This window comes from Calonectris borealis, unplaced genomic scaffold, assembly GCF_964195595.1.
Source record: "Calonectris borealis unplaced genomic scaffold, bCalBor7.hap1.2 HAP1_SCAFFOLD_124, whole genome shotgun sequence".
NCBI classification, from domain to species: Eukaryota; Metazoa; Chordata; class Aves; order Procellariiformes; family Procellariidae; genus Calonectris; species Calonectris borealis.
The window spans coordinates 168,815-182,842 of record NW_027441512.1 but is presented as its reverse complement, the minus strand read 5'-3'; positions in this window follow the sequence as shown (position 1 = coordinate 182,842).

Sequence of the window (14,028 nt, the reverse complement as noted above, 5' to 3'; positions counted from 1 at the left end):
CCCTAAAAATGAAGCTTTGAGCCTCAAAAGAGGGTTTGGGCCATAAAAGGGCAATTCTGAAGTCTAGACTCAAAGCTGTGAACCCTAAAAATGAAGCTTGGAGCCCCAAAAGAGGGGTTTGGACCCTAAAAATGAGGGTTTGGGCCATAAAAAGGCAATTCTGAAGTCTAGAATCCAAGCTGTGGACCCTAAAAATGAAGCTTTGAGCCCCAAAAGAGGCGTTGGACCCTATAAATGAGGGTTTGGAAACTCAGTATATGGCTTGGACCCTAAAAACGACTGGCTTTATCCTAAAACTGAGCCTTTGGAGCCTGAAAATCAGACTTCAGAAACTAAAAATGCAGCTTTGGACTCTAAAAATGAGACTTTGTAAACTGAAATGGAGCCTTTGGACCTTAAAAATGAGGGTTTGCACCATAAAAAAGGCAATTCTGAAGTCTAGAATCAAAGCTGTGGACCCTAAAAATGAAGCTTGGAGCCCCAAAAGAGGGGTTTGGACGCTAAAAATGAGGGTTTGGGCCATAAAAAGGCAATTCTGAACTCCAGACTCAAAGCTGTGGACCCTAAAAGTGGAGCTTTGAGCCCCAAAAGAGGGGTTTACACCCTAAAAATGAGGGTTTGGGCCATAAAAAGGCAGTTCTTAACTCTAGAATCAATGCTGAGGACCCTATAAATGAGGGTTTGGAAACTCAGTATATGGCTTGGAGCCTAAAAACGACTGGCTGGATCTTAAAACTGAGCCTTTGGAGCCTGAAAATCAGACATTAGAAACAAAAAATTCAGCTTTGGACTCTAAAAATGAGATTTGTAAACTGAAATGGAGCCTTTGGACCCTAAAAATGAGGGTTTGGGCCATAAAAAGGCAATTCTGAAATCTAGACTCAGAGCTGTGGACCCTGAAAATGAAGCTTGGAGCCCCAAAAAAGGGGTTGGACCCTAAAAATGAGGGTTTGGGCCATAAAAAAGGCAATTCTGAACTCTAGACTCAAAGCTGTGGACCCTAAAAATGAAGCTTTGAGCCCCAAAAGAGGGGTTTGGACCCTAAAAATGAGGGTTTGGGCCATAAAAAGGCAATTCTGAAGTCTAGAATCCAAGCTGTGGACCCTAAAAATGAAGCTTTGAGCCCCAAAAGAGGGGTTGGACCCTATAAATGAGGGTTTGGAAAGTCAGTATATGGCTTGGACCCTAAAAACGACTGGCTTTATCCTAAAACTGAGCCTTTGGAGCCTGAAAATCAGACTTCAGAAACTAAAAATGCAGCTTTGGACTCTAAAAATGAGACTTTGTAAACTGAAATGGAGCCTTTGGACCTTAAAAATGAGGGTTTGGACCATAAAAAGGCAATTCTGAACTCTAGACTCAAAGCTGTGGACCCTAAAAATGAAGCTTGGAGCCCCAAAAGGGGGTTGGACCCTAAAAATGAGGGTTTGGGCCATGAAAAAGGCAATTCTGAAGTCTAGAATCAAAGCTGTGGACCCTAAAAATGAAGCTTGGAGCCCCAAAAGAGGGGTTTGCACGCTAAAAATGAGGGTTTGGGCCATAAAAAGGCAATTCTGAACTCCAGACTCAAAGCTGTGGACCCTAAAAGTGGAGCTTTGAGCCCCAAAAGAGGGGTTTACACCACAAAAATGACGGTTTTGGCCGTAAAAAGGCAGTTTTGAACTCTAAAATCAAAGGTGTGTACCCTAAAAATGAAGCTTTGAGCCCCGAAAGAAGGGTTTACACCCTCAAAATGAGGGTTTGGGCCATAAAAAGGCAGTTCTGAACTCTAGACTCAAAGCTGTGGACCCTAAAAATGAAGCTTTGAGCCCCAAAGGAGGTGTTTGGACCCTAAAAATGAGGGTTTGGGCCATAAAAGGGCAATTCTGAAGTCTAGACTCAAAGCTGTGGACCCTAAAAATGAAGCTTTGAGCCCCAGAAGAGGGGTTAGACCGTAAAAATGAGGGTTTGGAAACTCAGTATATGGCTTGGAGCCTAAAAACGACTGGCTGGATCCTAAAAATGAGCCTTTGGAGCCTGAAAATCAGACTTCAGAAACTAAAAATGCAACTTTGGACTCTAAACTGAGACTTTGTAAACTGAAATGGAGCCTTTGGACCTTAAAAATGAGGGTTTGGACCATAAAAAGGCAATTTTGAAGTCTAGAATCCAAGCTGTGGACCCTGAAAATGAAGCTTGGAGCCCCAAAAGAGGGGATTACACCCTAAAAATGAGGGTTTGGGCCATAAAAAGGCAATTCTGAAGTCTAGAATCAAAGCTGTGGACCCTAAAAGTGGAGCTTTGAGCCCCAAAAGAGGGGTTTACACTACAAAAATGAGGGTTTGGGCCATAAAAAGGCAATTCTGAACTCCAGACTCAAAGCTGAGGACCGTAAAAGTGGAGCTTTGAGCCCCAAAAGAGGGGTTTGGACCCTCAAAATGAGGGTTTGGGCCATAAAAAGGCAATTCTGAACTCTAGACTCAAAGCTGTGGACCCTAAAAATGAAGCTTTGAGCCCCAAAAGAGGGGTTTACACCATAAAAATGAGGGTTTAGAAACTCAGTATATGGCTTGGAGCCTAAAAACGACTGGCTGGATCCTAAAACTGAGCCTTTGGAGCCTGAAAATCAGACTTCAGAAACTAAAAATGCAGCTTTAGACTCTAAACTGAGACATCGTAAACTGAAATGGAGCCTTTGGACCCTAAAAATGAGGGTTTGGGCCATAAAAAGGCAATTCTGAACTCCAGACTCAAAGCTGTGGACCCTAAAAATGAAGCTTTGAGCCTCAAAAGAGGGTTTGGGCCATAAAAGGGCAATTCTGAAGTCTAGACTCAAAGCTGTGAACCCTAAAAATGAAGCTTGGAGCCCCAAAAGAGGGGTTTGGACCCTAAAAATGAGGGTTTGGGCCATAAAAAGGCAATTCTGAAGTCTAGAATCCAAGCTGTGGACCCTAAAAATGAAGCTTTGAGCCCCAAAAGAGGCGTTGGACCCTATAAATGAGGGTTTGGAAACTCAGTATATGGCTTGGACCCTAAAAACGACTGGCTTTATCCTAAAACTGAGCCTTTGGAGCCTGAAAATCAGACTTCAGAAACTAAAAATGCAGCTTTGGACTCTAAAAATGAGACTTTGTAAACTGAAATGGAGCCTTTGGACCTTAAAAATGAGGGTTTGCACCATAAAAAAGGCAATTCTGAAGTCTAGAATCAAAGCTGTGGACCCTAAAAATGAAGCTTGGAGCCCCAAAAGAGGGGTTTGGACGCTAAAAATGAGGGTTTGGGCCATAAAAAGGCAATTCTGAACTCCAGACTCAAAGCTGTGGACCCTAAAAGTGGAGCTTTGAGCCCCAAAAGAGGGGTTTACACCCTAAAAATGAGGGTTTGGGCCATAAAAAGGCAGTTCTTAACTCTAGAATCAATGCTGAGGACCCTATAAATGAGGGTTTGGAAACTCAGTATATGGCTTGGAGCCTAAAAACGACTGGCTGGATCTTAAAACTGAGCCTTTGGAGCCTGAAAATCAGACATTAGAAACAAAAAATTCAGCTTTGGACTCTAAAAATGAGATTTGTAAACTGAAATGGAGCCTTTGGACCCTAAAAATGAGGGTTTGGGCCATAAAAAGGCAATTCTGAAATCTAGACTCAGAGCTGTGGACCCTGAAAATGAAGCTTGGAGCCCCAAAAAAGGGGTTGGACCCTAAAAATGAGGGTTTGGGCCATAAAAAAGGCAATTCTGAACTCTAGACTCAAAGCTGTGGACCCTAAAAATGAAGCTTTGAGCCCCAAAAGAGGGGTTTGGACCCTAAAAATGAGGGTTTGGGCCATAAAAAGGCAATTCTGAAGTCTAGAATCCAAGCTGTGGACCCTAAAAATGAAGCTTTGAGCCCCAAAAGAGGGGTTGGACCCTATAAATGAGGGTTTGGAAAGTCAGTATATGGCTTGGACCCTAAAAACGACTGGCTTTATCCTAAAACTGAGCCTTTGGAGCCTGAAAATCAGACTTCAGAAACTAAAAATGCAGCTTTGGACTCTAAAAATGAGACTTTGTAAACTGAAATGGAGCCTTTGGACCTTAAAAATGAGGGTTTGGACCATAAAAAGGCAATTCTGAACTCTAGACTCAAAGCTGTGGACCCTAAAAATGAAGCTTGGAGCCCCAAAAGGGGGTTGGACCCTAAAAATGAGGGTTTGGGCCATGAAAAAGGCAATTCTGAAGTCTAGAATCAAAGCTGTGGACCCTAAAAATGAAGCTTGGAGCCCCAAAAGAGGGGTTTGCACGCTAAAAATGAGGGTTTGGGCCATAAAAAGGCAATTCTGAACTCCAGACTCAAAGCTGTGGACCCTAAAAGTGGAGCTTTGAGCCCCAAAAGAGGGGTTTACACCACAAAAATGACGGTTTTGGCCGTAAAAAGGCAGTTTTGAACTCTAAAATCAAAGGTGTGTACCCTAAAAATGAAGCTTTGAGCCCCGAAAGAAGGGTTTACACCCTCAAAATGAGGGTTTGGGCCATAAAAAGGCAGTTCTGAACTCTAGACTCAAAGCTGTGGACCCTAAAAATGAAGCTTTGAGCCCCAAAGGAGGTGTTTGGACCCTAAAAATGAGGGTTTGGGCCATAAAAGGGCAATTCTGAAGTCTAGACTCAAAGCTGTGGACCCTAAAAATGAAGCTTTGAGCCCCAGAAGAGGGGTTAGACCGTAAAAATGAGGGTTTGGAAACTCAGTATATGGCTTGGAGCCTAAAAACGACTGGCTGGATCCTAAAAATGAGCCTTTGGAGCCTGAAAATCAGACTTCAGAAACTAAAAATGCAACTTTGGACTCTAAACTGAGACTTTGTAAACTGAAATGGAGCCTTTGGACCTTAAAAATGAGGGTTTGGACCATAAAAAGGCAATTCTGAAGTCTAGAATCCAAGCTGTGGACCCTGAAAATGAAGCTTGGAGCCCCAAAAGAGGGGATTACACCCTAAAAATGAGGGTTTGGGCCATAAAAAGGCAATTCTGAAGTCTAGAATCAAAGCTGTGGACCCTAAAAGTGGAGCTTTGAGCCCCAAAAGAGGGGTTTACACTACAAAAATGAGGGTTTGGGCCATAAAAAGGCAATTCTGAACTCCAGACTCAAAGCTGAGGACCGTAAAAGTGGAGCTTTGAGCCCCAAAAGAGGGGTTTGGACCCTCAAAATGAGGGTTTGGGCCATAAAAAGGCAATTCTGAACTCTAGACTCAAAGCTGTGGACCCTAAAAATGAAGCTTTGAGCCCCAAAAGAGGGGTTTACACCATAAAAATGAGGGTTTAGAAACTCAGTATATGGCTTGGAGCCTAAAAACGACTGGCTGGATCCTAAAACTGAGCCTTTGGAGCCTGAAAATCAGACTTCAGAAACTAAAAATGCAGCTTTAGACTCTAAACTGAGACATCGTAAACTGAAATGGAGCCTTTGGACCCTAAAAATGAGGGTTTGGGCCATAAAAAGGCAATTCTGAACTCCAGACTCAAAGCTGTGGACCCTAAAAATGAAGCTTTGAGCCTCAAAAGAGGGTTTGGGCCATAAAAGGGCAATTCTGAAGTCTAGACTCAAAGCTGTGAACCCTAAAAATGAAGCTTGGAGCCCCAAAAGAGGGGTTTGGACCCTAAAAATGAGGGTTTGGGCCATAAAAAGGCAATTCTGAAGTCTAGAATCCAAGCTGTGGACCCTAAAAATGAAGCTTTGAGCCCCAAAAGAGGCGTTGGACCCTATAAATGAGGGTTTGGAAACTCAGTATATGGCTTGGACCCTAAAAACGACTGGCTTTATCCTAAAACTGAGCCTTTGGAGCCTGAAAATCAGACTTCAGAAACTAAAAATGCAGCTTTGGACTCTAAAAATGAGACTTTGTAAACTGAAATGGAGCCTTTGGACCTTAAAAATGAGGGTTTGCACCATAAAAAAGGCAATTCTGAAGTCTAGAATCAAAGCTGTGGACCCTAAAAATGAAGCTTGGAGCCCCAAAAGAGGGGTTTGGACGCTAAAAATGAGGGTTTGGGCCATAAAAAGGCAATTCTGAACTCCAGACTCAAAGCTGTGGACCCTAAAAGTGGAGCTTTGAGCCCCAAAAGAGGGGTTTACACCCTAAAAATGAGGGTTTGGGCCATAAAAAGGCAGTTCTTAACTCTAGAATCAATGCTGAGGACCCTATAAATGAGGGTTTGGAAACTCAGTATATGGCTTGGAGCCTAAAAACGACTGGCTGGATCTTAAAACTGAGCCTTTGGAGCCTGAAAATCAGACATTAGAAACAAAAAATTCAGCTTTGGACTCTAAAAATGAGATTTGTAAACTGAAATGGAGCCTTTGGACCCTAAAAATGAGGGTTTGGGCCATAAAAAGGCAATTCTGAAATCTAGACTCAGAGCTGTGGACCCTGAAAATGAAGCTTGGAGCCCCAAAAAAGGGGTTGGACCCTAAAAATGAGGGTTTGGGCCATAAAAAAGGCAATTCTGAACTCTAGACTCAAAGCTGTGGACCCTAAAAATGAAGCTTTGAGCCCCAAAAGAGGGGTTTGGACCCTAAAAATGAGGGTTTGGGCCATAAAAAGGCAATTCTGAAGTCTAGAATCCAAGCTGTGGACCCTAAAAATGAAGCTTTGAGCCCCAAAAGAGGGGTTGGACCCTATAAATGAGGGTTTGGAAACTCAGTATATGGCTTGGACCCTAAAAACGACTGGCTTTATCCTAAAACTGAGCCTTTGGAGCCTGAAAATCAGACTTCAGAAACTAAAAATGCAGCTTTGGACTCTAAAAATGAGATTTGTAAACTGAAATGGAGCCTTTGGACCTTAAAAATGAGGGTTTGGACCATAAAAAAGGCAATTCTGAAGTCTAGAATCAAAGCTGTGGACCCTGAAAATGAAGCTTGGAGCCCCAAAAGACGGGTTTACACCCTAAAAATGAGGGTTTGGGCCATAAAAAGGCAATTCTGAACTCTAGACTCAAAGCTGTGGACCCTAAAAATGAAGCTTTGAGCCCCAAAAGAGGGGTTTGGACACTAAAAATGAGGGTTTGGGCCATAAAAAGGCAATTCTGAACTCCAGACTCAAAGCTGTAGACCCTAGAAGTGGAGCTTTGAGCCCCAAAAGAGGGGTTTACACCACAAAAATGACGGTTTTGGCCGTAAAAAAGCAGTTTTGAACTCTAAAATCAAAGGTGTGTACCCTAAAAATGAAGCTTTGAGCCCCGAAAGAAGGGTTTACATCCTCAAAATGAGGGTTTGGGCCATAAAAAGGCAGTTCTGAAGTCTAGACTCAAAGCTGTGGACCCTAAAAATGAAGCTTTGAGCCCCAAAAGAGGGGTTGGACCCTATAAATGAGGGTTTGGAAACTCAGTATATGGCTTGGACCCTAAAAACGACTGGCTTTATCCTAAAACTGAGCCTTTGGAGCCTGAAAATCAGACTTCAGAAACTAAAAATGCAGCTTTGGACTCTAAAAATGAGACTTTGTAAACTGAAATGGAGCCTTTGGACCTTAAAAATGAGGGTTTGCACCATAAAAAGGCAATTCTGAACTCTAGACTCAAAGCTGTGGACCCTGAAAATGAAGCTTGGAGCCCCAAAAGAGGGGTTGGACCCTAAAAATGAGGGTTTGGGCCATGAAAAAGGCAATTCTGAAGTCTAGAATCCAAGCTGTGGACCCTAAAAATGAAGCTTGGAGCCCCAAAAGAGGGGTTTGGACCCTAAAAATGAGGGTTTGGGCCATAAAAAGGCAATTCTGAACTCCAGAATCAAAGCTGTGGACCCTAGAAGTGGAGCTTTGAGCCCCAAAAGAGGGGTTTACACCACAAAAATGATGGTTTTGGCCGTAAAAAGGCAGTTTTGAACTCTAAAATCAAAGGTGTATACCCTAAAAATGAAGCTTTGAGCCCCGAAAGAAGGGTTTACACCCTCTGTCGTGGTTTAACCTGGCAGGCAGCCAAATACCACGCAGCCGCTCGCTCACTCCCCCCGCCCCCCCAGTGGGACGGGGAGAGAATCGGAAGGGTAAGAGTGAGAAAAACTCGTGGGTTGAGATAAAGACAGTTTAATAGAACAGAAAAGGGAGAATAATGATAATAAATAATGATAGATTATACAAAATGAGTGATGCACAATGCAATTGCTCACCACCCGCGCTGACCGATAACCAAGTAGCGATCGGCACTTCCTGGATCACGCCTACCCTTCATATACTGAGCATGACGTCACATGGTATGGAATACCCCATTGGCCAGCTGGGCTGGCTGTCCTGATTATGTTCCCTCCCATCTTGTGTACCTAGCTCAGTCAGTAGGCATGGGAGCTGTCCTTGGACTAGGAGGGCACTTAGCAACAACTGAAAACATCGGTGTGTTATCAACATTCTTCTCGTACTAAATCCAAAACACAGCACTAGGAAGAAATTTAACCCTATCCCAGCCGAAACCAGGACAGTATCCACCCCTTATTCCATACCATTTACGTTATGCTTAGGTCTCACATTTTTCGATACCTTTCAATTAATCACCACTATCTTTTTTATATATATACATATATAATACATATACATACATATATACATATAATACATATACATACATATATACACATAAATATATATAAATGTCCATTGAGTTCTTTTAGTCCACAACTTTGGGCTCCATCTGTCATAACAGTCTTTCAGGGCCAGAAGGATGGTGTGTGGTGTTGGGCTGTTGCATCCTGCAGCCAGTTCTCATTTCGGTACTGCTGCGCTCGTCCAGTTCTGTCATCGTTGCACTTTGCTCGGTTTCATCGGAGTTAGTTCATTCTTCATTAATCTGGGTGATTTTCACTGCTATACCATTGATAGCAACCATAGAAGTAATGATATACAATATCATATAACAATTGACATCATAAAATTCAGTTCATTGGCTATTTTCACCCAAAATCAAATCCCCTTGAGGTACACACCGGACTTGCCCATCCTTTCGCATCACCCACCAAGTGCACCCAGGTCCTTGAGCAAAAGCAATCCCACGGATGGGTTTTCCCTTGCCAGAGGCAGGAGTAACCCAGACTGTCTTCCCCAGCATATTTCTTATGTGCACGACAGGGACTTTATCTCCATCTACAGTACGTAAAAGTCTTGATTGGGCAGGGCCAGCTCGATTAACAGACCCCCTAGTGTTGACTAACCAGGTGGCTTTTGCTAAATGTGTGTCCCAATGCTTGAATGTCCCACCACCCATTGCCCTCAGTGTTGTCTTTAGCAGCCCGTTGTATCGTTCGATTTTCCCGGAGGCTGGTGCGTGGTAGGGGATGTGATAGACCCACTCAATGCCGTGCTCTTTGGCCCAGGTGTCTATGAGGGTGTTTCGGAAATGAGTCCCGTTGTCTGACTCAATTCTTTCTGGGGTGCCATGTCGCCATAGGACTTGCTTTTCAAGACCCAGGATGGTGTTCCGGGCAGTGGCATGAGGCACAGGGTGTGTTTCTAGCCAGCCGGTGGTTGCTTCCACCATGGTGAGCACATAGCGTTTGCCGTGGCGGGTTTGTGGGAGTGTGATATAATCAATCTGCCAGGCCTCCCCATACTTGTATTTCAACCATTGTCCCCCATACCAAAGAGGCTTTACTCGCTTGGCTTGTTTGATTGCAGCGCACGTTTCACATTCATGGATAACCTGTGCAATAGCGTCCATGGTTAAGTCCACCCCTCGATCACGAGCCCATCTATATGTTGCATCTCTTCCTTGATGGCCTGAGGCATCATGGGCCCACCGAGCTATAAATAATTCACCCTTATGTTGCCAGTCCAGATCCACCTGGGCCACTTCAATCTTAGCAGCCCGGTCCACCTGCTGGTTGTTTTGATGTTCTTCAGTGGCCCGACTCTTGGGTACGTGAGCATCTACGTGACGTACTTTTACAACCAGGTTCTCTACTCGGGCAGCAATATCTTGCCACAACGCAGCAGCCCAGATGGGTTTACCTCTGCGCTGCCAGTTGTTCTGCTTCCACTGCTGCAACCACCCCCACAGGGCATTTGCCACCATCCATGAGTCAGTAGAGAGATAAAGTACTGGCCATTTTTCTCGTTCAGCAATGTCCAAGGCCAGCTGGATGGCTTTTACCTCTGCAAACTGGCTCAATTCACCTTCTCCTTCAGCAGTTTCTGCAACTTGGCGTATAGGACTCCATACAGCAGCTTTCCACCTCCGATGCTTTCCCACAAGGCGACAGGACCCATCAGTGAACAGGGCATATTGCTTCTCGTTTTCTGGTAGTTTATTATACAGTGGGGCTTCTTCAGCACGTGTCACCTCCTCCTCTGGGGATATTCCAAAATCTTTGCCTTCTGGCCAGTTCGTGATCACCTCCAAGATTCCTGGGCGACTGGGGTTTCCTATTCGGGCCCGTTGTGTGATCAGCGCGACCCACTTACTCCACGTAGCGTCGGTTGCATGATGTGTAGAGGGGACGCTCCCTTTGAACATCCAGCCCAGCACCGGCAGTCGGGGTGCCAGGAGGAGCTGTGCTTCAGTACCAACCACTTCCGAAGCAGCTCGAACCCCTTCATATGCTGCCAATATCTCCTTCTCAGTTGGAGTGTAGCGGGCCTCGGATCCTCTGTATCCCCGACTCCAGAACCCTACGGGTCGACCTCGAGTCTCCCCTGGCGCTTTCTGCCAGAGGCTCCAGGTAGGGCCATTCTCCCCGGCTGCGGTGTAGAGCACATTCTTCACATCTTGTCCTGCCCGGACTGGCCCAAGGGCTACTGCATGAACTATCTCCCGTTTAATTTGTTCAAAGGCTTGTTGTTGCTCAGGGCCCCATTTGAAATCGTTCTTCTTCCGAGTCACTTGATAGAGAGGGCTTACAATCAGGCTGTAATCTGGAATATGCATTCTCCAAAAGCCCACAACGCCTAAGAAAGCTTGTGTTTCCCTTTTGCTAGTCGGTGGGGACATGGCTGTTATTTTGTTGATCACATCCATTGGGATCTGACGACGTCCATCTTGCCATTTTATTCCTAAAAACTGGATCTCCTGTGCAGGTCCCTTGACCTTACTTTGTTTTATGGCAAAACCGGCCTTCAGAAGGATTTGAATTATTCTCTCCCCTTTCTCAAAAACTTCTTCTGCTGTGTTGCCCCACACGATGATGTCGTCAATGTATTGCAGGTGTTCTGGAGCCTCACCCTGTTCCAGTGCGGTGTGGATTAGTCCATGGCAAATGGTAGGGCTGTGTTTCCACCCCTGGGGCAGTCGGTTCCAGGTGTACTGGACGCCCCTCCAAGTGAAAGCAAACTGTGGCCTGCACTCTGCTGCCAAAGGGATGGAGAAGAACACATTAGCGATGTCAATGGTGGCGTACCACTTGGCTGCCTTTGACTCCAGTTCGTATTGAAGTTCTAGCATGTCCGGCACGGCAGCACTCAGTGGTGGCGTCACTTCGTTCAGGCCACGGTAGTCTACTGTTAGTCTCCACTCTCCATTAGACTTTCGCACTGGCCATATGGGACTGTTGAAGGGTGAGCGAGTCTTGCTGATCACTCCTTGGCTCTCCAGTCAACGAATCAGCTCATGGATGGGGATCAGGGAGTCTCGGTTGGTGCGGTATTGCCGCCGGTGCACTGTTGTGGTAGCGATTGGTACCTGTTGTTCTTCAACCCTCAACAACCCCACAACAGAAGGGTCCTCCGAGAGACGAGGCAAGGTGGACAGCTGTTTAATTTCCTCCGTCTCCAGGGCAGCTATACCAAAAGCCCACCTTTGGTGGACCTTTTGGGTCCTTGAAATACCCTCTCCTGAGATAGTCTATGCCAAGGATGCACGGAGCCTCTGGGCCAGTCACAACGGGGTGCTTCTGCCACTCATTCCCGGTCAGGCTCACTTCGGCCTCCAACACAGTTAACTCTTGGGATCCCCCTGTCACTCCAGAAATACAGATGGGTTCTGCCCCTTTATAGCCTGATGGCATCAGGGTACACTGTGCACCGGTGTCTACGAGAGCCTTATACTCCTGTGGCTCTGATGTGCCAGGCCATCGAATCCACACAGTCCAGTAAACCCACTTGCCCCTTTCCTCCACCTGGCCGGAGGCAGGGCCCCTCTAGTCCTGGTCATAGTATCCGCTTCTCACTTCTTGCAAACGTGAGTCAAGAATTCCTTCATTACAATTCAAAGTAAGACCAGCCCTTCTACTCTGTCTGGGGAACTGTTCACTGGAAACTGGACCGTCGTGAGACAGGTTTTTCCTGAAAACTGGAGCAGCATTTTTCCTGGGAGAACCCCCTTGTGTGATTGTTTTTCCTTGCAACTCACGTACACGTGCCTCTAGGGTCAAGGTAGGTTTTCCATCCCACTGCCTCATGTCCTCTCCGTGGTCACGCAGGTAAAACCACAGGGTGCCCCGTGGTGTGTACTTTCGATATCCTCTCTCTTGAGCAGAAGAACGCTGACTCTTAATGGCTGAGGTACTGGTCCATACAGGTGGAGAATAGGACCTATCTTCTTCGAGTTGCTGGACCTTCCGGGACAGTTTCTCCACAGCTGAGACAAGGGAGGAGGAGACACTTCCTTCGTATTCCCGGAGATTGCTAACCACAACATCCACCGTTGGTGCTTCTTCCTCTTTCCAGCACAGTACTGCCAACGAATTGGCATACGACGCTGGTGCGCTCCGTACTAATTTCCGCCACATCGGTCGCGTGCACTGGACTTCATCTGGATCTTTGGGTGTTCGGACGTCGTCCAGGTCACTATAAACTACCTCCAGCACGCCTAGTTCTCTCAGGTACTGGATACCTCTCTCCATGGTGGTCCACTTGCCTGGGTGGCATATAACATCTTCCTTGAAGGGATACCTTTCCTTCACACCTGACAGCAGTCGCCTCCAGAGGCTGAGGACTTGTGCCCCTTGTCCAATCGCTTTGTCAATGCCCCCTTCCCTAGAAAGGGATCCCAGCTGCTTGGCTTCCCTACCCTCTAATTCCAGGCTACTGGCCCCGTTATCCCAGCATCGGAGCAGCCAGGTGACAATGTGCTCGCCTGGACGACGGCTGAAGTCTTTTCGCATATCTCGCAGCTCACCCAGAGATAGGGATCGGGTGGTCACCATCTCATTTACGGGTTCTGCCTCCTCCTCCTCCTGTTCTCGTGATGGCCCTGGTTCATCTTCATCCCTTACTAGACGAGCTGATTTTCTTGTGCATTTTCTTTTTTGTATAGGGGCGACTGATACCGGCACAGGTTGGTTCTCTGTCGCAGGGGGCGGAGTAGCTGCCGTGCCTGCCCTGGGGGGCGAGGGAGCCGCTGTGCTTGCCATGGGGGGTGGGGTAGCCACAGGGCCTGTTGCTTTGTCATCAGCTGCAGAGACGTTTCCTTCCCCTTGGGGGTTCTGAGTGGTGTTAAACAGGGCTCGGGAGGCGTGGGCCAGGCCCCAGCACATTGCAGTGATTTGCGTCTCCCTGGAATGGCCAGGGTGACAGCATACTTCTTCCAAATATTCTACTAATTTTTCAGGGTTCTGCACTTGTTCAGGGGTGAAGTTCCAGAGCACTGGGGGTGCCCATCGCCCTAGGCATTTGCCCATGCTATCCCACTCGCCCTGCCACTCATAACTATCCAGCCTTGGGGCAGATCTCTGGATGATGTTCTTAAATTGCTTACTAACCTTGGATAAAACCACAACAATATTCGCAAGGAGCACCAATAGATGTATCTTAACTACCCAGGGATGTTCAAGGTACTGGCAAGTTATTTTAACAAAGGAGATGACATCATAGAGAAAGGTAGCGAGGGTGCCATTCTCTATTTCCTCCATAAAAAATCTCTCGGAGGAAAAGGTATAATTGCTAATGGTCTCCATGAGGTGGTACCCGAAATGCAGAAACGGCTTCATTACGAATCCCAAATACCAAATAACCCCCAATGCCAGCATTTTAGTAACAAATCTCCCAGGCAAAACATCATTAATCACGGCAGAGCACAGAGACTACAAAACCCAACTCCAATCTTTAACAGGTACAGTAAAAACAGGAGCATGGTGCAGAACAAATTAATATGTTACCA